This window comes from Garra rufa, chromosome 11, assembly GCF_049309525.1.
Source record: "Garra rufa chromosome 11, GarRuf1.0, whole genome shotgun sequence".
NCBI lineage: Eukaryota > Metazoa > Chordata > Actinopteri > Cypriniformes > Cyprinidae > Garra > Garra rufa.
In genome coordinates, this window is record NC_133371.1 from 34,731,254 (window position 1) to 34,756,961 (window position 25,708).

Consider the following 25,708-nt stretch of genomic DNA (forward strand, 5'->3'; position numbering starts at 1 on the left):
GATAAACCGTTGTCCTGGTCTGAGGTCCAGAGCACTCTGGAGCAGGTTTTCATCAAGGATGTCTCTGTACATTGCTGCACTCATCTTACCCTTGTCTCCCAGTTCCTGTTGCTGAAAAACATCCCACAGTATGATGTTGCCACCACCAGGCTTTACTGTAGGAATGGTATTGACCAGGTAAAGAGTAGTGCCTGGTTTCCTCCAGACATGACGCATGGCATTCGGGCCAAAGAGATCAATCTTTGTTTCTCATGGTCTGACAGTCATTCAGGTGCCTTTTAGCAAACTCCAGGTGGGCTGTCATGTGCCTTTTACTGAGGAGTGGCTTCCATCTGGCCTGATTGGTGGAGTGCTGCAGAGATGGTTGTTCTGAAAAGTTCTCCTCTCCTCACAGAGAAATGCTGGAACTCTTTCAGAGTGACCATCTGGTTCTTGGTCACCACCCTGACTAAGGCCCTCCTTCCCCAATCGGTCAGTTTGGCTGGGCAGCCCACTCTAGGAAGACTCCTGGTGGTTCCAAACTTCTTCCATTTATGGATGATGGAGGCCACTGTGCTCATTGGGACCTTCAATGCTGCAGAAGTTTTTCTGTACCCTTCCCCAGATCTGTGCCTGTCTCAGAGGTATCCAGACAATTCCTTGTACTTCATGGCTTGGTTTGTGCTCTGACATGCACCGTTAACTGTGGGACCTTATATAGACTATATAGGTGTGTGGCTTTCCAAATCACATCCAATCAACCGAATTTACCACAAGTAGACTCTAATCAAGTTGTAGAAACATCTCAAGGATGATCAGTGGAAACAGGATGCACTTGCGCTCAATTGTGAGTGTAATGGCAAAGGCTGTGAATACTTACGTATTAAACAAAGAACCAAGTTCTTCATGAGGCAGTCTGGAACTTCATCCACTCAAGTTCACCTACTCTTTCCTAATGTTGGGATCAGATGGAAGGCAATGGAAAGACTTTTTTTCACAACTTGGCACTGCACAGCATCTTGTTGTCTTCAGAGCATCTTTACCATTTGGCTTCTGCGTAGACCTGCGTTTGCCTCTCTCGTTGTTTATCCGTTATTGTGTGCAAATCAGTGGACGAGGTTAAACAGGCAGTGATGTAGAAGCAGGTGTTAATCTTCTTCTGTGGCAGCAGGATTTAGTCACACTATTATATCATGAACAACACATTCCACAGTCGTTTTGGCAGATTGGCTTCAATATAAGCTGTTTATAGACCAGGGGTTTTCAAACCTGTCCTGGAGCCTCCCCTGCCCTGCACATTTTGTATGTCTCCCTTATTAGGCACACCCAATTCAGGTCTTGCAGTCTCTACTAATGAGCTGATGATTTGAATCAGGTGTATTAGATGAGAGAGACAAGCAAAATGTGCAGGGCAGGGGAGGCTCCAGGACAGGTTTGAAAACCCCTGTTATAGAATATTAAGTTTTTTCATGTCTCCTTAATCAGACACCTGATACAGATCATCAGCTCACTACCCAGGTGAAAAAATAATATACTTAAATGCAATGAAAATACACTTAAATACCCGCAAATACATTTTTAGTACTTTATTTTTTTGTGTTAAATAAAAGTGTGATGTTTATACACTATAAATATACTAATTAAAAGTATGTTTATACTTCAGTAGGACTTTAGTACACTTGAAAAAAGTATACTAAATACCAGTAATACTTAAGTAAATTTTTAGTGTACTAAAATAAAGTATACTACAGAAAAAACATACAAAAGAGTTTTATTCGTGTGTTTTTCAAAAGTGTGCTTTAAATGCTTTAAACATTAGTTGATTTTTAGTAGACTGTTTACTTACTAATCCTAAGTTTAAAATAAGTCAATATATAAAAAATCTATTAGTAATGTATTGTAGTAGAAGTAGATTTTCTCAAAAGTTGTACTTAAGTACACTTAAGATGAATGCATTATAAGCATTAACATTTAAATTGATTTTGAGTGTGGTAATTTTAAGTTTACATTAAATGAATTTTATTAAAAATCTATTCGTAATGTATTATAGCAGAAGTCCAAATTCTCAAAAGTTGTACTTAAGTACACTTAATATGAATGCATTATTAGCACTAACACTTAAACTGATTTTGAGTGTGGTAATTCTCTAAAATACACTTTAATGTAAGTATACTTAGTACGCTTTTCAGTAATGTACTAAAAGTGCTCTATTTTCGCACACTAATTTTGTAGTTATTGTACTAAAAATAGTATTAAGTTTATGTTAAGATAAACTTAATACCATCTAAGTGTACTCAACTGTGCCATTTTGAGACACCCTGAAATTGAACTAAAATGTGCTTTTAACATACTATATCTGTATTTTAAAAATTATATTTAGTTACAACTAGAAGTACACTTGAACCCTCATTTTAAACATTTACAAATATATAAGAATAGTTTAAAGTATAATAGTAATATGTAAAAAAAATACAAAATGTAAAAAAAGTGCTAAAATACATTTTAAGTACAGCAAGTATACTTTTTAGTACTGTACTAAAAGTGCTCTATTTTCGCACACTAATTTTGTACTTAATGTACTAAAAAATAGTATTAAGTATATTTTAAGATAAGCTTAATACCATCTAAGTGTATTCAACTGTGCTATTTTGAGACACCATAATATTGAACTAAAATGTGCTTTTAACATACTATCTCAGCATTTCCAAAAATGTATTTTGTAACCACTTAAAATAGAATTGAAACATATTTCATAAACCTTTAAATATACTAACTATACATAAAAAATAAACTTATTGATTATTTAAAATACATTAATAATATATAACAAATGTATACAAAGCGTATTTATAATGTCTTGCCCACATATTTTTATTAATAAAAAAATACACTTGTTGATTATTTAAAATACATGAATAATATATGATAAATGTGTACAAAGTGTATGCCACGCCCTTGGTGTCACAGCACAGAGGGAGGCAGAGACGGAGGTGAGTCTGAGATGTCCAGCGTTCAGGTAAGTAAATCCAACTATGGAACCAGGAAACCATAGAGTCCACGGGAAGAGCATGCAGGGGGTGTGATCGGTAGATCAGACAACGAGGAATGATTCAGTCCGGGTATATAAAGGGGAGCTGATTGGATCCAGGTGAGTAATTAGTAATCAGGTGACAGTGAACGTGTGTGTGTCTTCAGGGGGCGTGGCTGGTGGATCTTGCTGTGGTAGAACTCTGACACTTGGACTGTTTGCCTTGGTTTTTCCCAGTGTATCCCCCGTTAGATTGTCTGTTTGGTTTCTCCCATGCCTTTTTTTGGTCTTCCTGCTCATTAGTGTGATCTCCTCCACCTGTTGTTGTAATTATCTCCCCTTTATAAGTTTGTTTGATTTCCAATGTTTCTTTGTCTGGCTACAAGCGTTACACCTATGTTCCTTCGTTGTGTGCACATCTTCTCCAGCCATTCCTGTCTATCGTTACTCTGCCTGAGGATTTATTGAAGACGTTATTTTGCGCTTTCCTACACGCTTCGTGACAACGTATTTATAATGTATTGCCCACACATTTTTATTCATTATAATACACTAATTAAAATATATGAATAATATATCATAAATGTATACAAAGCGTATTTATAATGTATTGCCCACACATTTTTATTAATAAAAAATACATTATAAATACGCTTTGTATACATTTATTAAATATTATTTGTGTATTTTAAATAATCAACAAGTGTATTTTTTATTTAAAAAAAAAATATGTGGCCAATACATTATAAATATGCTTTGTATACATTTGTTATATATTATTCATGTATTTTAAATAATCAACAAATGTATTTTTTATTAATAAAAATATGTGGCCAATACATTATAAATATGCTTTGTATACATTTGTTATATATTATTCATGTATTTTAAATAATCAATAAGTTTATTTTTTATGTTTAATTAGTATATTTAAAGGTTTATGAAATATGTTTCAATTCTATTATAAGTGGTAACAAAATACATATTTGGAAATGCTGAGATAGTATGTTAAAAGCACATTTTAGTTCATCTTCATGGTGTCTCAAAATAGCACAGTTGAATACACTTAGATGGTATTAAGTTTATCTTAAAATATACTTAATACTATTTTTTAGTACAATAAGTACAAAATTAGTGAGCGAAAATAGAGCACTTTAAGTACATTAGAGAAGTGCACTAAGTGTACTTAAATTGTATTTTAGCACATTTTTTTCACAATTTGTATATTCTTTTAATATATTATTGTTATACATTAAATTAGTCATAAATATATTTATAAATGTTTAAAATGAGGGTTCAAGTGTACTTCTAGTTGTAACTAAATCTGTTTTTTAAAATACAGATATAGTGTGTTAAAAGCACATTTTAGTTCAATTTCAGGGTGTCTCAAAATAGCACAGTTGAGTACACTTAGATGGTATTAAGTTTATCTTAAAATATACTTAATACTATTTTTTAGTACAATAAGTACAAAATTAGTGCGCGAAAATAGAGCACTTTAAGTACATTAGAGAAGTGCACTAAGTGTACTTAAATTGTATTTTAGCACATTTTTTTTCACAATTTGTATATTCTTTTAATATATTATTGTTATACATTAAATTAGTCATAAATATATTTATAAATGTTTAAAATGAGGGTTCAAGTGTACTTCTAGTTGTAACTAAATCTGTTTTTTAAAATACAGATATAGTATGTTAAAAGCACATTTTACTTCAATTTCATGGTGTCTCAAAATAGCACAGTTGAGTACACTTAGATGGTATTAAGTTTATCTTAAAATATACTTAATACTATTTTTTAGTACAATAAGTACAAAATTAGTGCGCGAAAATAGAGCACTTTTAGTACATTACTGAAAAGTGTACTAAGTATACTTAAATAAAGTGTATTTTAGTGCACTTTTTTTTTACCTGGGTAGCAGAGACTCCAAGACCTGAAATGGGTGTGACAAAGAAGAGATGCAAAATGTGTAGTGTTGGGGTATTCCAGCAATGTGGTTCGGAACCTCTGGTCTGGCACAATGACATGTTGGTGGATGGAGTTAATATGAACAGCCTCTGTCAACAAGGCAATCTATTTGCACTTTGTGTAAATAGACACTCGGCTCAAAGGCTATCAAGTCTCACGCATTCATCGTGTTAAACACGCATTTCAGCCAGGTCACATGTTCACACACACCTTGTGTTTCTATGCTAAGTGGTAAGGTATAACTTTCCTGTAATGGTTTTACTGATTGCAATGGGACTTGTATTGGTTTAAATGGAAACTGTAATGGACCCTGTGGGTTTCTACTGGTAATTGTTGTGTTATATTACTGGGTTGTTAAAACCACCAAATCCTAATGGAATATGTCCCAAAACACACCATTTTAATTGTTAAAAGGTTTGTAATGGTAATTGTAGTGGAAACCATTCGTAAACAGGGTTATCGCACTATATACAATTAGGCGAAGACATACTGATGTGAGTGCTAAACTAAGCTCTCTTTCATGTCTTATTGTGTTTAAACTGTTAAATACACACAAGTTTATGTTCCAAAAGCAGTCGGTTATGTCTGTGAAGGTAAACAGCTGGGAAGGAAATTGCATGTCTCTTATTTGATCTGTGTGGCAGCAGTGTAATATACAGTAAATAAATGAAGGCTGGTACTCTAAATAGTGTTCTGCGTTCGTCTGACAGAACAGCCTGCTTTGCTCTAACATTTGCCGTGGTGTTAGAACTGGTAAACCGTTGTCGCTTGCGAAAATAAAATGGTGGCTCTGTGGAAGAAAACATGCAGATTATGGGTGTTAATATTATAATAAGATCCCCTTTCTACGTTTTTTTTTTTTTTTTTTTTAACAGTTCCTTTAGAGTTTGCGTATATTTTCAAGTATATGTTCCTGTAAGAAAATCATGTTGCTTCAAATCTGTGTGGATTGATTGCTTCCCTGAAACATGAATGAAGAAAAGCAAGATGTCCAAGCTGCTTTCTTTCATACAGTGAATATGAAATAGAACTGTGACTACTGACCTCCAAAAACAAATCGACACCTCTTAAAGTCTGAATACTGAATGTCCATACTATGGTGTGCAGAACAGCCTGACATGTTTTTTTTTTTTTTTCAGGCCTGCTCGTTTAATTTCTTTTTCAAGATTTGGCAAGATTGATGATGACAGAATTTTCATTTTTGGATAAACTATTCCTTTAGAACATGTTTAGGCAAGCATGCTTTATTCACGGCACAGCAGGGATGGTTTTATTCACAGAGGAGGAGACAGGTCTTAGTATTGCGTTTTGAAGTCTTAAAGGCATGTTCTAGAAGAATCACATCTGATCATCTCTGTTTTTTTTATATCCATTTGCCCTTTACTCATAAGTATTGCATTACAATGCAAGCCACAGATACCATGATACTTTTACAGTACTGAAATCTGACCCTAATTCTAAACAGAATGATTCATCTATCATATACAGGTATTTACTTTTTCAATTTTATAGGTTTATTTAAAGCTGTCACTTTCGATGTACATTACTAATCACTATATGGGTTGTTTAGTGGCTTTCCTTTCTGCTGCACCTTTAAATTCCATGAGTTTAAGAGGAAATAGGTCACCCAGATAGCCCAAGGAACTGATGTGCCTGGCCGCATAGCGGTAACTTAGTAGCTCTCACCACACTAACATTATATCCTCTCTCGCACAACTGCATCACGTGACCTTTGGTTCTTCTACAGGACTGACATTCTTGTTCTTGATTACTTGATAAACAGGAAGTGGCATAATGAGGTTGAATTCGGAATACAAAGATGAAAGTAAGAATAGGAGGAACTAAACTCATGAAATTGCCCTAAAAATAATTCAGGGAGCCACACCCATAACAAAATTATCCTCTGACTGCAGGCCGGTTTGATTGGGTCAGTTTGTGATCAGCATGTTTGATGAGAACATTGTGTTTAATGTTCCATTCAATAGACCTTTAGTTAACATGAAATCAAAACTTATTATATTTACCTTCGTTGTACACCTTTCAATTTATTGATCCATCAGCACACATTATGTGAAAAAACAAGACACCATGGTCACACCAATTCAGAATTCTTTCTCTCATTTTAGGTAAATTGTGGTCAAGCTGTGCTTATTTGTTCTTGTTTATTAAACTAAGACTACGATTTAACAGCCAGTTAGTACAACAACACTAGGGCTAAACTAAAACGAGTAGACAAAATAGTAAAACAGTCACGATATAACTAGAAAAGTAATGGGAATGATATCTATCTTGGTTTATCATGTGCAATGATTTGAAGTTAAAATTATGGATTTGTTTTGTACAAGTATGCAGATTTTCATTTTACAAGACATTTATTGATGGCGTCGTGTGGATTACCTGTGGATTGTTGTGATGTTTTTATCAGCTGTTTGGACTCTCATTTTGGCGGCACCCATTCACTGCAGAGGATCCATTGGTGAGCAACTGATGTAAATATATTTCTCCAAACCTGTTCTGATGAAAAAACAAACTTATTTACAACTTTGATGGTCTGAGGGTGAGTACATTGTCAGCAAATTTTCATATTTATGTGAACTATACCTTTAACATTTTATAAACAGGAGTATGGTATTATTTAGTAACCAAGGACAAGCAAAATGTTACGGTTGCGTGCTAGACGAACGAAGACGTGAGACGAGATACAAAACAAAGAATATATTTAATATAAATCTTCAAGATGAAACAGGCAGAACTTCCACACACGTTGTGATAACATTAAGGACCGACAAGAGACTGAAAACAAAGACTGACTTATAAAGGGAGATAACTGATTAGACACAGGTGATGGGGATGACGCTAACGAGGGTTAAACCAAAGAACACAGATCAAAAGGGGGAGACAAAGGGAGAAACCAATGACATAAACTGACAGAACAGTGACTATAATATTAGATAAATTCTACACTATGTAAGAGACCCAGGCGATACTTCGAGCAAAGTTTCATGGTGTGTCGAGCCTTCTGTTGTAAAATATCGATTTTGATGCGCTCAAAGTTATGCCCTTAGTACTCCCTTTCACCGGCCATTGACCGCAAAATCACGGCCAATCTCAATCTCAACGGCTCTTTTGTCGTAATTATGCTTTTAGATATAAGTTTGTCTCATTTACAGTAAAAAAAAAACAGCCCAGGTTGCATTTTGGCAATAGTTATCCTTTAATACTGCTTGTATGTATCTTTAGCACCTATTAACTTTAGTTTGTCAAAAAATACTGTGTTCTTCTTTATATATATATCGCACATTTTTTTCATGGTTTAGACAGCATAAATTAGCAGAAAAATGTATTCGGTAGTACATTAACCATTATTTGCGTGAGCAGATTATGTACAAACTCATTACAAACATTCGCAGCAAAGAGATATATCAACACCTCCGGTTGTATCAGAAAATGTCTACCAGATGCAAGGGGAGCAACATGACAAAATACAATAATAACCATGATGCCGCTGTGTTCTATTTATGACATGCTCACATCAAAAATTCATTGACGCAAATGAAGCACAAAACAATCGCGAGTATTCCAGAGCAATAACACCACAATTAAAAGCATCGTTTTGCGTTTGTAGTAGTGTTTTACTGTTGGACCGACTTGGTGGACTAATTGTGGGGTTTCATGTGCTCAGCTGTTTGGATCTGACTGACATTATCACTTCATCAAAATAGAGCTCTTGACAGAGAGACAAGGGAATGGGATCGAGAGGCAGGTGTTCATTTGTAAATAGTGAGTTTTTTCCTCATCTGGGACTGTCTCAAATGAGGTCAGCAGCAAATTGCCAGTGAAATTGGGCAATGGTTTGTGAGAATGAGTTGCTGATAGCTGCTACTTTCTTCTCAAAATAGGTGATGAAGTTCACAGAGGGTAAGTGATAAAAGCAAAATAGCAGAACAAAAGAGTTCTGAATCTAAATTTGTTCTTTATAGTGCAGAAAAACCTATTTGAGATTTTCATTCACCATTCTGATTTCTGTTTAATGTATCATACAAAACAAAAAAATAGCAGATTTCTAGCAGATTTCTCAGAATACAAAAAAAGGATTTCTACAAAAATAAATAATTTATTTTTAATAATAAAAAGAGTAATAAATGTAATTATTTAATATGCTTTTTATTTATATGGAAGGCTTGCACATCTTGGTTTGGTCAGTTATCCAGATGCATGGCCATATTAGCGATACTCGGATGTAAACAGCATCGATTGCATGGTTAATGTACCACTGAATAGGTTGCTCTGCTCATTTACGCTGTCTATTCTAAACTACGGAAGAAATGCGTGGAAGATGCTAAATCTTAGTAAGCAGGAAAGGGTGAAATATTTTGACAAACTAAGGTTAATAGTTGGCAAAGATACAAATGAGCAGTATTAATTAAGATATCAGCCTAATATTTCACCTACCTGACCGGAAATGATAAGAACAAACATGAATGTTGTCAAGATTCTTGCCCTGGAAATCCTGGTTCAGTTTGACCAACCACAAATGCCTTTTGTTCCTCAGACAGTTTTTTGCACTCTTTTGCTTGGTTTGTTATAGCTTTTGGAATTCTATATTACTCTAAATGTTTTTCCTGGTCTGACTAATTAATACAGCTCAAAACATGACAATGATTGACATTTTCAGCAGCAATAATCAGCATAATATGTGATTTCGTTTGGTTCAGTGGCATTGTTTACATTCCGTGCCGCCAATATGGCTGATTGATAACGCGTCATGAAAACACTCTATTATATTTAGTATAATATTAATTTATAGATTTTATATATTTATTTAAGCAACTTAATCTAAAACAAATACTAGGCTATATATTTAACTGTGTTAGAGAATCAAGTATTTCAGTGCATTTCTTCCACAGCCTCACTTATGTCCTAGACTATATGTTTGTGTCTAAAGTTTGTTCCAGTCTGTCTGCCTCTGCCAGCTTCGTCTGTCACAACAGCCTAAATATGTACAACAATATGCTGTCAGGATCTGTCTGGGAACAGCTTCAAAATCTGTGTGTCAAATTTAGTATGCCAAGCATGCATCTCCTTCAACCATTTGTAGAGTTTCCGCCAAAAATTGCCAGCAAATTCGGTTTGCTTGCCATAATACTCAAGGTAATAGTCTATTATGGTGCTCTGTGAAATCTTAATGTAATCATTTTTAAAAGTATTATAATCTTTTTATTATTCACAGGTGATGTGTTTCGACCCAGTTTCAGTGTCTGTAGCTATGTAGCTTAAGAGACTGAATTCAGCCTCCATCAACTGTAAGCTTTTTTACCTTGAAATATAAGTTTCAAAATCATTCTGATGGTACACTCACTTCTAAAAAGACAGTTTCTTTTCCACACTTCTCCACCTATCCCTGTTAAGATTTTCTAGAGCCATGTGGAGCACTTTTTATGATGGATATATGCACTTTATTGGACTTCAAAACATCTACAAAGCTTGGAAAAGCTAGGACATTTTTTAATATAACTCAGATTGTATTCATCTGAATGAAGAAAGCCATATACACCTAGAATGGTTCAAGGGTGAGTAAATCATGGGGTATATATACTTAAAAAACTAACAATAAAACTGAATTAAACATGAATAAAAGCTACAAAAAGGTTAGGTTGAGTTCAGCCAGAGGTGTTTCTGACACTTAGACTGGATCTGACTCCATATAGTTTTTAACAGGGCTTCAGCACCTGACCTCGTTCTGCAGCGGTCACAGCGCTAATTCTGTTTGAAACTTTAATGCAGCCGTCAGGTCTGAAGACGTTAGTTCTCCATTCACAGCAGCTGGCTGTCAGGCGGTTTGTTCTCATGCTGTCAGCAGCAGTCATGTTGTGCCGGCGGTGCATCCTAATCCCAGCACACTGTGACTCATGTACTTCTCTGATAGATCGATAATTTCATCAGTTCTCTCTTCCTCCTAAAGCATGATGCAGCTAAGTGGTTAAAGCTCTTAAATTGCCTTTTTAGGAGCGCTATCCAGACCTAAATTCAATAAAGGCTTTGGCTGGGTCTGTTACTTAGTCACCAAGTTAATGTTATACCCCTAGGACTTGCGTTAAGATGAGCAACAGCACTGCAATTATGCACATCATCTCTCCTCTCAAGTCCTTTGTGGCTGAGACTTACTGTAAAAGAGGAATGACACAATCTTACAAACGTTTAATACAAATATGTTTTCCTACTATGGGTTTTGTGGGTTTTCCTTTTTTTTAAGTAATGGTAATTTGTAAAACATAAAACATGTTTCAAAAAGTTACAAATTTTAATAGTCATATGCTTAATTTTTTACTGTTTAAATTTTGCTGTAAAAAAAAAAATGAAAATTTGATGTTTACCCGTTTACCCCCAGGGCATCCAAGATGTAGGTGACTTTGTTTCTTCAACACAAACAAAGATTTTTAACTCAAACCGTTGCAGTCTGTCAGTCATATAATGGCAGTCAATAGAGATTGTGGGTACAACGGCTACTCAAAATGGTGATTACTTGTGCTTATCCTGATTTTTGCAACCGATTAAAAACTAAAAGATTACATTTGCTTGCGCAACTTTTCACCTTTTGAGACTGATCAACTTAAGTTATGGTTGCTTGCTCTTCGTCACACAGTTGTAAACGTGCTCAAGACAGTTGGACATTGCAGTCAATCAGAGGTAAAAAACAAAAATTATATAAATACTGTTCAGTTTCTTGCACAGACTGACTGTTTAGAGTGTAAAGACCACAATGTATCGTCATGAGACACAGGGTTTAATTTGGTTTTGCCTGTATGTTTTTTTTGGCTCTCAAAGCCGTGGGTCCCATTGACTATTATATGACTGACAGACTGCAACGGTTTGAGTTAAAAATCTTCGTTTGTGTTCTACTGACGAAACAAAGTCACCTACATCTTGGATACCCTGGGGGTAAGCAGATAAACATCATTATTATGGTGTGTTCACACCAAAAGTGAATTGAATTATTCGTGCGAGTAGATTTTTTTCAAAATTAGTTTTTACAATTTCAACTCGAGCGAGAAATTCGCATGATGCGTTGTTGCGTAAGCCTCAGATTACTGACACATCTGGTTGAAAATGGAGGAGAGCATTATTATGGTGTGCAAACTTAATTATTCACTCAATTAGATTACACAAAAGTCAATGCAAAAAGATGAACAGACACGAATTTGCGTAGGACCATGCAAATGGTGCAAATTGGGCAATGTAATTGCCGCAAATATATGCCTCAATCATATCTTCCTTGCAAGTTCAGAAATTTCAACTCGAGCTGAAAATTTGCATGATGGGTTGTCCAATTGTATTAGTAAAAAGTTTTTTTAATTGGTTTTATTCATGTGAGTGATGGGAAAAACATCTCGCAAGTAAACTAGAGCGAGTAACGCGATGCAAGTACTCGCTTTGTTTTTGGTGTGCACATATCATTATGGTTTTATTCACAGAAGTGAGGCGAAAAACATCCAGAAGAATCTAGAGCAAGCGAGTGTTGGCTTGCGCAACAATGCGTCATTTGAATTTCTCTCGAGTTTTTCAACTTGCGCAGTCACGGCAATCGCGTTGGCCAGTTCATTCATGTCGCCTGGTTTCGACAATTCACATCTTTGCATTGAGTTTGTATGTAATCTGACAAATAATTCAATTTGCTTTTGGTATGCACACACCATTATGGTTTTATTTGCACAAGTGACATGGAAAAAAACCATGAGGAATCTAGAAAAAGGCAGTGTTGGATTATGTGACAACCAGTGGCGGCTACTGGTCTGTCAAATAGGGGAAGCTCATTTTCGGTCTACATCATAAAATTGTCTATTTATTTAAAAGTAAATTCTGCCCTACGTTCCTTTTCAAGAAAATGGTCTGTGACCCTGTCGTACCAACTAGGCGTCTTTTCCAGTGACTTTTCGTGTGCAGTTTCATATGAATGAATGATCTAAAAAAATATTAAACTCTGTAAAAGTGAAACAAGGAATGTGGTGTATAATTGTGTGAAATGTATGATGAAAATCAAGCAATTTCGCCAAGCAAATATAAAGAAATAGGTTGCAGCAGTTTTTATTTCGACTGAACTTGAGAAATCCACGATGGGACTGAGCGGCCGCAGAGAGCGCGAACGAATAGCTTCAGCGATTCCTTATAGGACAAAATCGCTGTCAGTCAAAAGGAGATGCAATCTTTCGACAGACCCTCCAATCATCACGCAGAAGCTCAGCGTCCAGGCCAGCCCACTCCTCATTCACCCCCAGAGACGCTGAGCGTCCGTGGGCGGGACATAATCGCAGCGTTTATCCAATGACCGTCTAGTTTCAAAGCACTGAAAAAAACCGTTCAAAGCAGCCCCATTGAAGTCAATGGACGCTGGGCTTCAATGGGGAAATGCACTGTGACGCTACGGGAATGTATGAGAAGAAAATCAAGTCAGCCGACCTGCTATATCTAACTGATTCTGAACGAATTCGTCTTTGAGATTAACGTTTTCTAACGCATTTTTAGTCAATAAAATGTTAATACAATAGTACGTAATTTGACCATTAATTTTGTGACATTATAGGGGAAGCTGAGCTTCCCTTGCAGTCTTAAAGAAATCGCCACTGGTGACAACACATTTTAATTTCCCGCTTGAGTTGAAATTTTTCAAGTTGCGCAGAAGACGTGTTTAAGGCAAATATCGCACATTCGTGGCAACTGAGTCACCCACTTAGTGTCATTTGTGTTCCCTGGCATGAATTTGCTTCTATTCTTGTTTTTGCATTGACTTTGTATTTAATTTACTTGCACAGATAATTACATTCGCTTTTGGTGTGCACAGACCATAATGGTTTTATTTGCACAAGTGACAAGGAAAACATCCTGCGAGCAAGTGTTGACTTGCGTGACAACACGTCATTTGAATGAGAAGAGCATTTAAGGCAAATATAATGCATTCACAGCAATCACATCACCCAGTTTGCATCATTTGTGTCGACTGGCATGAATTTAAAGGTAAAACATTATATTAATACTGTTCAGTTTCTCGCAAAAAACGATCATTTCGAGTCTTAGGACATCAATGTATCGTCACGAGCCACAGGGTGTAATTTGGATTTGTCTGTGCATGTTTTTTTTTCACTCAAATCACTAACAGACTGCAACGGTTTGAGTTAAAAATCTTTGTTTGTGTTCTACTGAAGAAACAAAGTCACCTACATCTTGGATGCCCTGGGTGTAAGTAGATAAACATCAAATTTTGATTTTTGGTTGAACTATCCCTTTATATTCATTATTTTCTTCTAAATTCTACAAACAAGTTTTCTTTTAATCTTTGCAAATGTATAAAAAATATAAAACTATTTACCAAAGTGGAGCCCCTGATCATCCTCGAGAGTCCACCTGTGGTAAATTCAGTTGATTAGACATAATATGAAAAGGCACACACCTGTCTATATAAGGTCCCACAGTTAAAACAAGCCATGAAGTCCAAATACTTCATCATCCGTAAATGGAAGAAGTTTGGAACCACCAGGACTCTTCCTAGAGCGGGACGCCCAGCCAAACTGAGAATTTGGGGGAGAATGGCCTTAGGCAGGAAGGTGACCAAGAACCCGATGGTCACTCTGAAAGAGCTCCAGCATTTCTCTGTGGAGAGAGAACCTTCCAGAATACCGACTATCTGTGTAGCACTTCACTAATGAGGCCTGTATGGTAGAGTGGCCAGACGGAAGCCACTCCTTAGTAAAAGGCACATGACAGCCTGCCTGGAGTTTGCCAAAAGGCACCTGAAGGACTCTCAGACTATAGACCTTTTTCCTGAGTAAACGATGAGCGCCGCCATTACGAATTCTAACGTCAGATTGAATGCTTTTCTGTTCCGGTTTCCATAGGAACCCATTCAAATAGCGTCCGTCTGTTTTTAATGTAGCTAACGTCCGCTGCTTCGTGTCATCTACACACTCATTAAAGTGAGGCACTGACAAATGACGGTCATTGCGACATTGCTTTTTAAAAACATTTGAATAGGTTTAACATTAGTTTATTAGCTCGGAATATACCCTAATTTGACTAGAAACAATGCAGACCAGAAATGCAAAGCATTCTTTCAGTTAAGAGCCGGGCTTACTTCCGTGTTCAGGAAAAAGGTCTTTAAGAAACAAAGATTGAACTATTTGGCCTGAAAGGCAAGCGTCATGTTTGGAGGAAACCAGGCACTGCTCATCATCTGGACAATACCATCCCTACAGTAAAGCATAGTGGTGGCAACATCATGCTGTGGGGATGTTTTTCAGCGGCAGGAACTGGAAGACTAGTCAGGTTTGAGGGAAAGATGAATGCAGCAAAAACCTGCTCCAGAGTGCTCTTGATTTCAGACTGGGGTGACGGTTCATATTTTGAGAGGACAATGACCCTAAGCACACAGCCAAGATAACAAAGAAGTGGCTACGGGACAAGTCTGTGAATGTCCTTGAGTGGCCCAGCCAGAGACTTGAACCCAATTGAGCATCTCTGGAGAGATCTGAAAATGGCTGTGCACTAACGCTATCCATCCAGCCTGATGGAGCTTGAGAGGTACTGCAAAGAAGAATGGGAAACACTGCACAAAAATAGGTGTTGCCAAGCTTGTAGCATCATAGTCAAAAAGACTTGTGGCTGTACACTCTAAAAAGTGCTGGATTAAAAAATAACCCAACCATAACCCAGCTGCTGGGTAACTATGGGACAGAACACGCGTTGGGTTGTTTTGACCCAAGTGCTGGGTTAAATCATTTGACCCAAAATGCTGGGTTGTTTATTTGACCCAACCAGTGGGTCAGATTAACTGTGTTGCTGGGTTAAAAACTACCAAAATATTGGGTTATTTATTGTCTAATTGCCTTGCTACCTTTATATTTACCAATAATAATATATAAATCACAAAAGAATGTAAAATTATTATTGTTTTCCTGTAATACAGTTACACAACACAAAAAAATGAATAAAATAGAGTTTTCATATTTCTTTTTAATACAGTTTTCAAATAGGTGTAGCTGTCACACATTTTGTCCAACCCTTAAAGACACAAATAACGGTTTTAGTAGATGAGTTTCTTTTAAACCCAAAACTGTAAACAAGGCACACTATATTCATATTCTTTATGTCAACATTGCAGCAGCAGAACACTCAAAAATGAATTATTACCACATTAGAATCATTCCAAACATTGTGCCATTAAAACTAAGCCAAACAAAGAGTCCACCAGACAATTCTTACAATTTAAAACATGTTACAAGTGGCCAAAAAAAAACTTCACACATGAAGACTTATGTCCATCAATATGATATACTGCAAGCTGGAGAAATTCCCAGGCAACAAGTCCGCTTCAATGGCATGGCCTGGAACAATGGCGAAGGTCTAGAAATGTTGTTGTCTCATCCCAAGGCTCAAATCCACCATGTTGGTCCCCACCTGTTAATTATACGGCATTTAGTCTTGCAACATAACTAACATTTTAAGTTAAGTGTATTTTATGAACATAAACACAGAGGCATGAAATTAATGCTCATTTTACTTCTCAACTTTTCATACAGTTGTGGTCAAAATTATTAGAAAACTAGTATTTTCACCAGCTAAATAAGGTTTTAAGTCAGTGATTTCTATCTTTTGCTGTAGTGTGTCAGTAGGAAATATCGGTTTACATTTCCATTCATTTTGTCATTAATTGTGATAATCCAGTGACATTTTTGTTCTGTGCTCCACACAGGATCTGTTCTCATCATCATCCAGAAGAACTGTGAAAGCGTCACCAAGATGCTCCAAGAGACCTAACTGCAAAGCTACAATACTGTTAAAAGTTTTAAGCACTTGTCTAAAAATGTCATAAAATGACGCTGTCAAAAATAATGTCATAAATAAATGTTCTTAATCAATTAACCTTGATTAACTAAATTAAATCAACATTTGGTTTGACCGTTCTTTTGTGTTTAAAGCAGCTTTTGCCCTACACTAGGTGCACTTGCACATAGTTTTTCAGGTAGCTTTTCAGGTAGCTTTGCAGGTAGGTCTCTTGAAGCATCTTGGGGACGTTGTCACAGTTCTTCTGGATTTATTCTGTCTCAGTTTGTTCTGTTTCTTCATGTCATTCCAGACAGACTGGATGATGATGAGATCAGATCTCTGTGTGGAGGATTGGCTATTGTGCCAATGTAAACTGATATTTCTCACTGACACACTACAGCAAAAGATAAAAAACACTGACTTAAAATCATTTTTTAGCTGGTGAAAATACAACTGTTATAATAATTTTGGCCACCACTGAGTTTATATATATATATACATACATACACCCTTATTAGAGCAGAAAACGTAAAACAAAACTTACAGGTTGTACGTCAATGAATGGCCTCCGGGATTCCGTGGTTGTGGGTCTGAAGACCTTTTATCCAGAGTGGGCAGGACTTTGAAAGCACTTTCCCCTTTAGCATCTAAACCATAGGAATAATATGCAAACTGTGAACCATATTTTATAATCAAAACAAACTGAAACACTTTCATATGAAGATTTCTTCATTCCTTTAAATAATGCAAATTAATTCCCACCCTCATTCAACTACTGCAGGTTAAGTTTAGGTATGGGGTCAGATTCAGGGATGTAGAATATGCTCATGCAGAATAAGGCATCAGTTTGTGCTTCATAAGTACTAATTAACAGCCAATATACAAGCTAATAAGCAATAAGTTAAGTGTTCCTGTACCATTGTATTTACCAGTTGATGTGTGTCAAATACAGTTGCATATTGTTTTATAGATTGACATATTATTAGAAAAAGCTTACCTTTTGTCATGTCACCCAGGAATGCACCTCACTGAGCACTGGCAAGAATTAGGTCTGCAACTGTAGCCCAGTCTTCAAAAAGTCTGCCTCTGGATATACAGTAGCTTCCTAAAGTCTTGTGAAATCTGATCAAATCTGAAAAACAAATGTGATTCAATAAGTTTAAGGTTTATACTGGTCTCCTAGTTTGTAATGCAAAACAGGCATTCACTAAAATAGAGAAAGAGTAAGGGGCCGTTCACATGCCGCGCCTAAAAACGCGTGGAAACGCAAGACGCGTCGCTTTCTTTCCAAAAACGCAGCTTGCTCTCCCATGGCGTCTGCCGTTGCTAAGCAACCATGTCCCCCGCCTGGAAAAAATGAGCTTCCATTATGAGCGTATAATAACGAACTTCAGTGCGCAAAAAACGCGACATGTGAACGGCCACATACACCACAAGAGATTAAGTCTAACTTTACATACTGTAGCTAAGACAACATTACATTTAAGTAATAAACAATAGTACATACCAGTCATATTGTGCTTTAACGTTATTAAAGTAAGGGACATAGCGTTTTAGCTAATGCAGATAAGTTACCTCAAGGGAAAAACCGCGAAAATGCTCAACATAAAACATATGGATCTATCGTTGGATTCGGCACGTCGCAAACATTTACTTGAAAAATATGCCCTTAAAAGATCAATTTTTGTATGAAATGATCTAATTTTGACAAAACATTACAAAGCAATACAGTATGCAGACAGTAAAGGAACTTACCCCCGTATTTCTGACCTACTCTTTCCATAAGGAAAAATAAAGGCCATATGTATACTGTAAATTATACAAATAACACTACACACACACACACACACACACACACACACACACACACACACACACTTTATATAACAATAAAGCGATTGTTGAGGCAAAAAAGTACATCGCTAGGCTGCTTAAGTTACAACGTTCGTCATTCACGGAATAAAATGCCAACCCCGCACAGCGACATATCAAATATTGCATTAAACAGTGAAATCAGTACGCTCTAAAACACAACTTATTAAAAATAAAGGTAAATAATTATATAATCATATTATTAATTTACCTTATAATCCTGCTTGCTGCGAGGTGTGTGACCGCCTGGCGAGGAGACGAGTGAAGAATCCAGAATGTTCGATGAAGTGAAAAAAATAAACAAACCGGTTGGGTCAAAATAACCCAACCCAGGTGTTCATAGTGAAAGAACCCCTTATAGTCCATTTGACCCAGCATGATCAACCCAACTGTGTGTTTACAGTGCCTCAAACAACCCAGAATTTTGACCCAGCACAATTAACCCAGCAATGTGTTTACAAAAATAACCCAGCACTTTTTAGAGTGTAATTGGTGCCAAAGGTGCTTCAACAAAGTTTTAAGCAAAGGCTGTGAATACACTTTTTATTTTTAAAGGGGTCACGGATGCCCATTTTCCACAAGTTCATATGATTCTTTAGGGACTTTAGGGCGAAACTTGCCAACAAGCACATTATTAAGAAAGGCCATTTGCAAAGATGCATAAAAAGCCCTTCTACTCACTTCTGCTGTGGGGGAAGCTGCATCACAAATGATTCACACGAAGATAGATGCATATGTAGATAGGGATTGGCGCTTTCCATTTAAAAACAAAAGTAACGTTAAACCTCCTCGTCTTCTGCGGCTCAGATGTCGGTAGTAAATGACTACTACTTTGTTCATTATTACATCCAACAACAGAACACCTCGATCACTCAAATAGAGTCTTCCTCTGCACCTGAGTCACACAATGGCAGTCGTATTCGGACTGTTTCAGCTCAGTGAGGGCGGGTTTAAGGTAAGACGCTCATGTCAATCAACTGTGTTTCATCACAACGACAAGAAGCTGAGAATGATCTGATTTTAAAAAGGGGATATTACTTTTAAAGATAAAAAAATACGTCTGGGTGGATTTTTATCATTTTAGGGTGGTTGTGTATACAAACTACCAACACACATTAATGTGCAAACAACATGTAAAAGTTAGTTTTGCACCCGATGAACCCTTTAATAAATTGCAAGGATTTCAAACAAACTTCTTTCTCATTGTCATTATGTCATATTGTTTATAGAATCTGGAGGAAAATAATAAATATTATCCATTTTGGATTAAAGGATTAGTTCACTTTCATAACAACAATGTACAGATAATGTACTCACCCCCTTGTCATCCAAGATGTTCATGTCTTTCCTTCCTCAGTCGTAAATATATATATATATATATATATATATTTTTTTTTTTTTTTTTTTTTTTTTTTTTGAGGAAAACATTTCAGGATTTCTCTCTTTATAATGGATATGGATAGCGAAGTTTTAACTTCCGAAATGCAGTTTAAATGCAGCTTCAAAAGGCTCTAAACTATCCCAGTGTAGGAGGAAGGGTCTTACCTAGCGAAACGATCGGTTATTTTCGAAACAAATTGACAATTTATATACTTTTTAACCTCAAATGCTCGTCTTGACTCATCTCTGCTCAGCGCATGCTAAGTCTCTGTGTGATTCAGGTAAATACAGTCAGGGAACGTCTAAAAACTCCTATCTCGTTTTCTTCCCTAATTTCAAATTCACCCAAAGTACCGACTGTCACACCCCCGGACTTTCATGTTGGTTTCTCCCATTTTTCCCCCGTAGTTCTGAGTGTTTTTGGTTTCTCCCTCATTGTCTGCACCTGTGTTTGTAATTAGTCTGTCTATTTAAGGTGTGTGTTTTCCCCTGTATTCTTGTCGGTCTTTGATGTTAGATGGATGTTTTCCCCTGGTGTTCCTGTGTCTACCTGTATTCCGTTGGATTTATTAAATATACGTCTTTTTATTACTTCGTTGTTTGTGTGTTCCTGCCTAATCCGTGACAGAAAGACCGACCGAAACAGTTTTTTTTTGCGTATTCCACCCCGTTTTGTTTTTCGTTCTGTTTTTCAGTCTTTTTGTTTGGATTCCTTCCTCCGTCCTGAATTCATCCTCCTCCGGCTGAAGCAGGGGGTTTTACCGCTCGAGGGTTACACGTTGATGTTCCAGCTCGTAGCTAATACCACCAGCTATCCGGACGACGCGCTCTGTACGTTCTATGACACCAGTCTCAACGCGTCTTGCAGAGCGCCGTCGTCCGATGACGGCCCTCGAGTGGACTTCGCCGCGTTTGTGGAGTGGACACTGGCGAGAAACAGACCCTCGTTCCCCGCCTCTCCGGACCCAGAGCCCAGCCAGCCACCCCAACCCGCGGAGTACGAGCCCTTCGTAGACGGGAAGCCCGAGCCCGGAGCGACAGTAGTATGGAGCGCCAATGGGTTTAAAACTTCCGACCAGGTGCGAGAGCCGGCCTGTACATCTGCGACGGTGGAGTGCTTCGTGGAACAAGAGAGGGCGGCAGAGAGCCCTGCCCACTGCACCACCACTGGGGGTGAGCATGAACAAGACTCTGGGGACTTAATTGACTGTTTTACGGATATACCTGTCTGCCTGGATTTTCCACCCACCCTCCCTTTTCTGTGTATACCTGAATCTCCACTGGTTACGTCCAGTCGTCCTGTATCTCCGCTGGTTCCACCCAGCCTTCCTGAATCCCCGTTGTCTGCTGTCTGTCCCCTTGCTCACCCTCAGCCCACCATCTGTGCGGTGGGTTCGCCGTGGGTCTGCCAGTATCCATCGGTGTCATGGCTGGAGGATCCCTCACCATCGCCTCCAGCCTCAGAGTCCTGGACTCCGCCTCGGCCCTCCGACCCTGCGGCTCCACCCCGGCTCTCTGCTCCCTCGTCTCCGCCGTCGCCCGTCGGTCCACCAGCTCCACCGGGCTCCATCGTCCCTCCGGCTTCGCCCTGGTCAGTCGTCACCCCACCTTCGCCTCTGGACTATACTCCTCCGGCTGTGCCTCGTCGCTCCGTCCCACTGGCTCGGTGGACCTCCTCCCTCCCGCGGGCACAGCCTCGGCCCTCTGTCACTCCGGCTCCGCCGCGGACCTCCGGATCTCCATCTCCGCCTTGGTCGCCAGAGCCTTGGGTTCCGCCTTGGCCCTCCGGATTCGCGGTGTCACCCAAGATCTTCGGGTTTCCGTCTCCGCATCGGACTCTCCCACCACCTGCTCCACCTCCGTCGGTCGGCCCCATGGAGTCGTCAGCCTCTACTCCACCATGGCTCCTCCCTCCATCGGCTCCACCTTGGAATTCCGTCATGGCTGAGTTCTGGGTCCCACCTGGCTCCTCCTGCTCCAGCCCCTTCCTGTCACCTCCTTGGCTCCTCCCTCCGTCACCACCCTGGACTCCATCTTGTGCCCTCCTCCCGGGAGTCCGTCCTCCACCAAAGCCCCCTCCTAAGACTTTGTACTGTTTCCTTTTGTCTGTTTATCGGCACGAGGACGTGCCTTCCGGGAGGGGGAGGTAATGTCACACCCCCGGACTTTCATGTTGGTTTCTCCCATTTTTCCCCCGCAGTTCTGAGTGTTTTTGGTTTCTCCCTCATTGTCTGCACCTGTGTTTGTAATTAGTCTGTCTATTTAAGGTGTGTGTTTTCCCCTGTATTCTTGTCGGTCTTTGATGTTAGATGGATGTTTTCCCCTGGTGTTCCTGTGTCTACCTGTATTCCGTTGGATTTATTAAATATACGTCTTTTTATTACTTCGTTGTTTGTGTGTTCCTGCCTAATCCGTGACACCGACATATAGTGTTTACAAAGTGAACATACAAAGAAACTCAAACTCCCTTTACACAAAAAGAGCAAAAACAGCATTATAGGACGATTTTGACATTGAAAACATAAACGAGATGGGAGTTTTTAGACATACCCTAACTGCATTGACCCGGATTATGCTGACTACACATTCACTGTGCAGAGACAAGACAAGACGAGCATTTGAGGTTAATTATATAAATTGTCAATTTGTTTCAAAAATAACGGATCGTTTTGCTAGATAAGACCCTTCCTCCTCGGCTGGGATCGTTTAGAGCATTTTGAAGCTGCATTTAAACTGCATTTCGGAAGTTCAAACTTCTGGGCGCTATCCATATCCATTATAAAGAGAGAAATCCTGAAATGTTTTCCTCAAAAAAACACAATTTCTTTACAACTGAGGAAAGAAAGACATGGACATCTTGGATGACAAGGGGGTGAGTACATTATCTGTGCATTGTTGTTATGAAAGTGAACTAATCCTTTAAGGCTGTCGCATAAGAAAATTTGGAAAAAGTGCTGTGAATACTTTCCGGATGCACTGTATGTAATCTACTCATGCAAATAATTAAATTCGCTTTTGGTGTGCACACAATGAATACTACAAAATGTTTAAAAATATAACTATTTTGTAAATAGATAATAAATGTTAATAATTAATTGGAAATAAAACTACAATAAAGCGATTAATAAGATGTTTTTCATTACATGCCCTTAGGGGTTACACTCTCACATAGCATCAGATTTATGGTTTAAAGTGCATGAGAGCATGATGATTGTGGTTGCACTTGATAATTGTCACCATAGTACACACGAGCAGTTAGGAGAGCTCTGAGCTGCCGGCGGCGTTGAAACGGAGAGCACAGTAATTACAGCCAGGCTTTTATCCTCAGGACTTCTCACTCACCGTCTCCATGAGTCAACACTCTGACACTTCCACACAGCAAACAAAGAGACAGAGCAGTGGTTTTTACATCCTGAACAAAGACACACGAAATTCTCCTCCTCTTTCAAGTGCTGCGAGGTTATTTTAATGTCATGCCTGGAGGATGTGTGTGCAAGGAGTTAAAAATTCTGGATTAATGTGGTGGAACAGGCGACTGCTGGTGGGATGTGGAGTCCTCCACATTCGCTGGCAGATTAAATATTGAGAGGATTAGAAGAAAAAGCTGACATCTAAGCATTTAGGCTTAATTACGCAGAATATTTCATGTGCATTGAATGTCTTCATCAGGACATTAAACAGTAAAGACTAGATTGTTGAAATACTCCTAATGTTCTCATAATGATGCAAAAGCTGTTAAATGCGTTCTGTCGCATACTTCTATTACACAAAGTCTGGTGTTATTGTGAAGCTGATGCTGGACAATAGACCCCTGTGCTTTAAGAGGAGTTAAATATGATGTGTTTCATTTTATTCCACACAAGCTGCTCCAGAAACATCACGTGGCTGTCTTTACTGCCCTGTTATGAGATTCAGTTACTCTGTCTGAATTCTCAGCAAGTCATTTGGACCCTCACCAACAAGCTGTCCTAGGTGTTTATGACTTTCTTCTTTCAGACAAATACAATCGGAGATACATATTAAGAGATTCCAAGCTTTATAATAGCAGTGAATGGCTGTTGAGATTTTGAAGTCCAATAAAGTGCATCCATCCATCATAAAACGTACTCCACACGGCTCTGGAGGGTAAATAAAGGCCTACTGAAGCAAATCGATGGATTTGTGTAAAAAAAACATCTATATTAGAAACTTCATAAACCGTAATCTCTACCTCTTGCTAAGTGTCGTACGCACGTTCGTTAGTAAGTGGTGGTCCAGCGGATAGGTGAAGCGTAAGCTCTGGTGGGAATATGCTAGTCTTGAGAGAACCCAGTTTGGTTTACAGCAAAGGAAAACCAGTGTCCTCTTGGCTTATATCAAAATACTTCAACATTTTTCTTTACAAATTCTCATTTTGTACTTCTAATTGTTGAACAGTGTCCTGTTTTGATCCATTTATGCACTTCACTGGACTTCAGAATCTCAACAGCCATTCACTGTCATTATAAAGTAGGGCTGGGCGATAAAACGATAACGATATATATCGCGATAGACAAGAGATCGATATCAATAAAAAATGTGTTCGATAAAACGTTCGATATTTTGTATTCTTCGTCGGCCCGCCCAGCCCCCCTTTAACGTCCAGTTAATTTTATTTTCTATATAGCGCCAGGTCACAATAGAAGTTAAGGTTATCTTTTCTACAGAACGGCCCTTGTTGTTGTATTAAACAAACTAAATAGCCTTATGTTATTTATCTTTTTACACGACGGCATGTGATTTGTCTGTACATGATCGCGCGTTTACAATGTCTCCTCACAGACGGGATCGCGGACTCCATAAAAACGGACTTTACTATAGGGCGGAATGCCGCGGAATTCGTCGATTTTTGGATCAATAAATCAAAAGTTGGTCTGTTAATTAATTCAGATCGTGATATGGACTAGTGTCTGTGAAAACTGAAATGCAAAAAGACCGTTTCAATATGAATCCTGCATGTTCCATTTGCCTCTATATGTATGAATGGAGGAGACGCGTTTTATTTTCACTACTCGCATACTGAAGCACACGTGACGCTCCCGCTAATTTTTGGCCTTTGCATCTCACATGAACAGACAAACTCCAATATAAATACATTTCCAAAGCTGCTGTGAGTGTCACTTGTTGTCAATTTTACCGTTTCATTAGTGAAACTAGCATCATTCATACTGTATTACACACTGAAACTTCACGGCAACCTGTCAAAATAAAAGTACGGTTTAACATGTAACAGAACAATATTAGTCTTGTATTACTTTGTACAGTATAATGTAGGTGTTTATATGTTCACATTTAAATAATTTACATAAAACAATATATATGATAAAAAAAAAAGTCACCACTTAATTGTTGAAAAAATACTATTATTATTAAACCTTTTTTTAACTGAATATAATTTTTCTTCTATGTATTAATTTTAACAGTAAAGCTCCGTTTATTTTTATTTTTAAAAATAAATCAGTGATTTTGCTTTCATTTGATTATCAGAAAAATTAAAACAAGAATTTCTGAAAAAAGCAAAAGATTGTAGGGCCCTATTGTTCAAAATGTTGAAAGTTTTGGACTTATTTTTTCACTGAAATAAATGTTTTCGTTATTACACAAAGTAGGCTAAAGTACCGGGAAAGAAGTAATGTTGGGTACTGG

General features: G+C 37.9%; 1 long non-coding RNA gene and 1 pseudogene across 1 annotated transcript; both read right to left on the bottom strand.

Annotated features, from left to right (window-relative positions):
• Positions 1–80: 80 nt before the first annotated feature.
• On the bottom strand, positions 81–10,845 carry LOC141345330 (uncharacterized; annotated as a pseudogene).
• A 5,114-nt stretch (positions 10,846–15,959) lies between these two features.
• LOC141345142 (uncharacterized) lies at positions 15,960–18,090 on the bottom strand. The gene is made up of 3 exons (XR_012356953.1): positions 17,790–18,090; positions 17,337–17,439; positions 15,960–16,423 (listed from the first exon to the last, which is right to left on the bottom strand). It is a non-coding gene; the product is annotated as an uncharacterized lncRNA (long non-coding RNA).
• Positions 18,091–25,708: the final 7,618 nt, after the last annotated feature.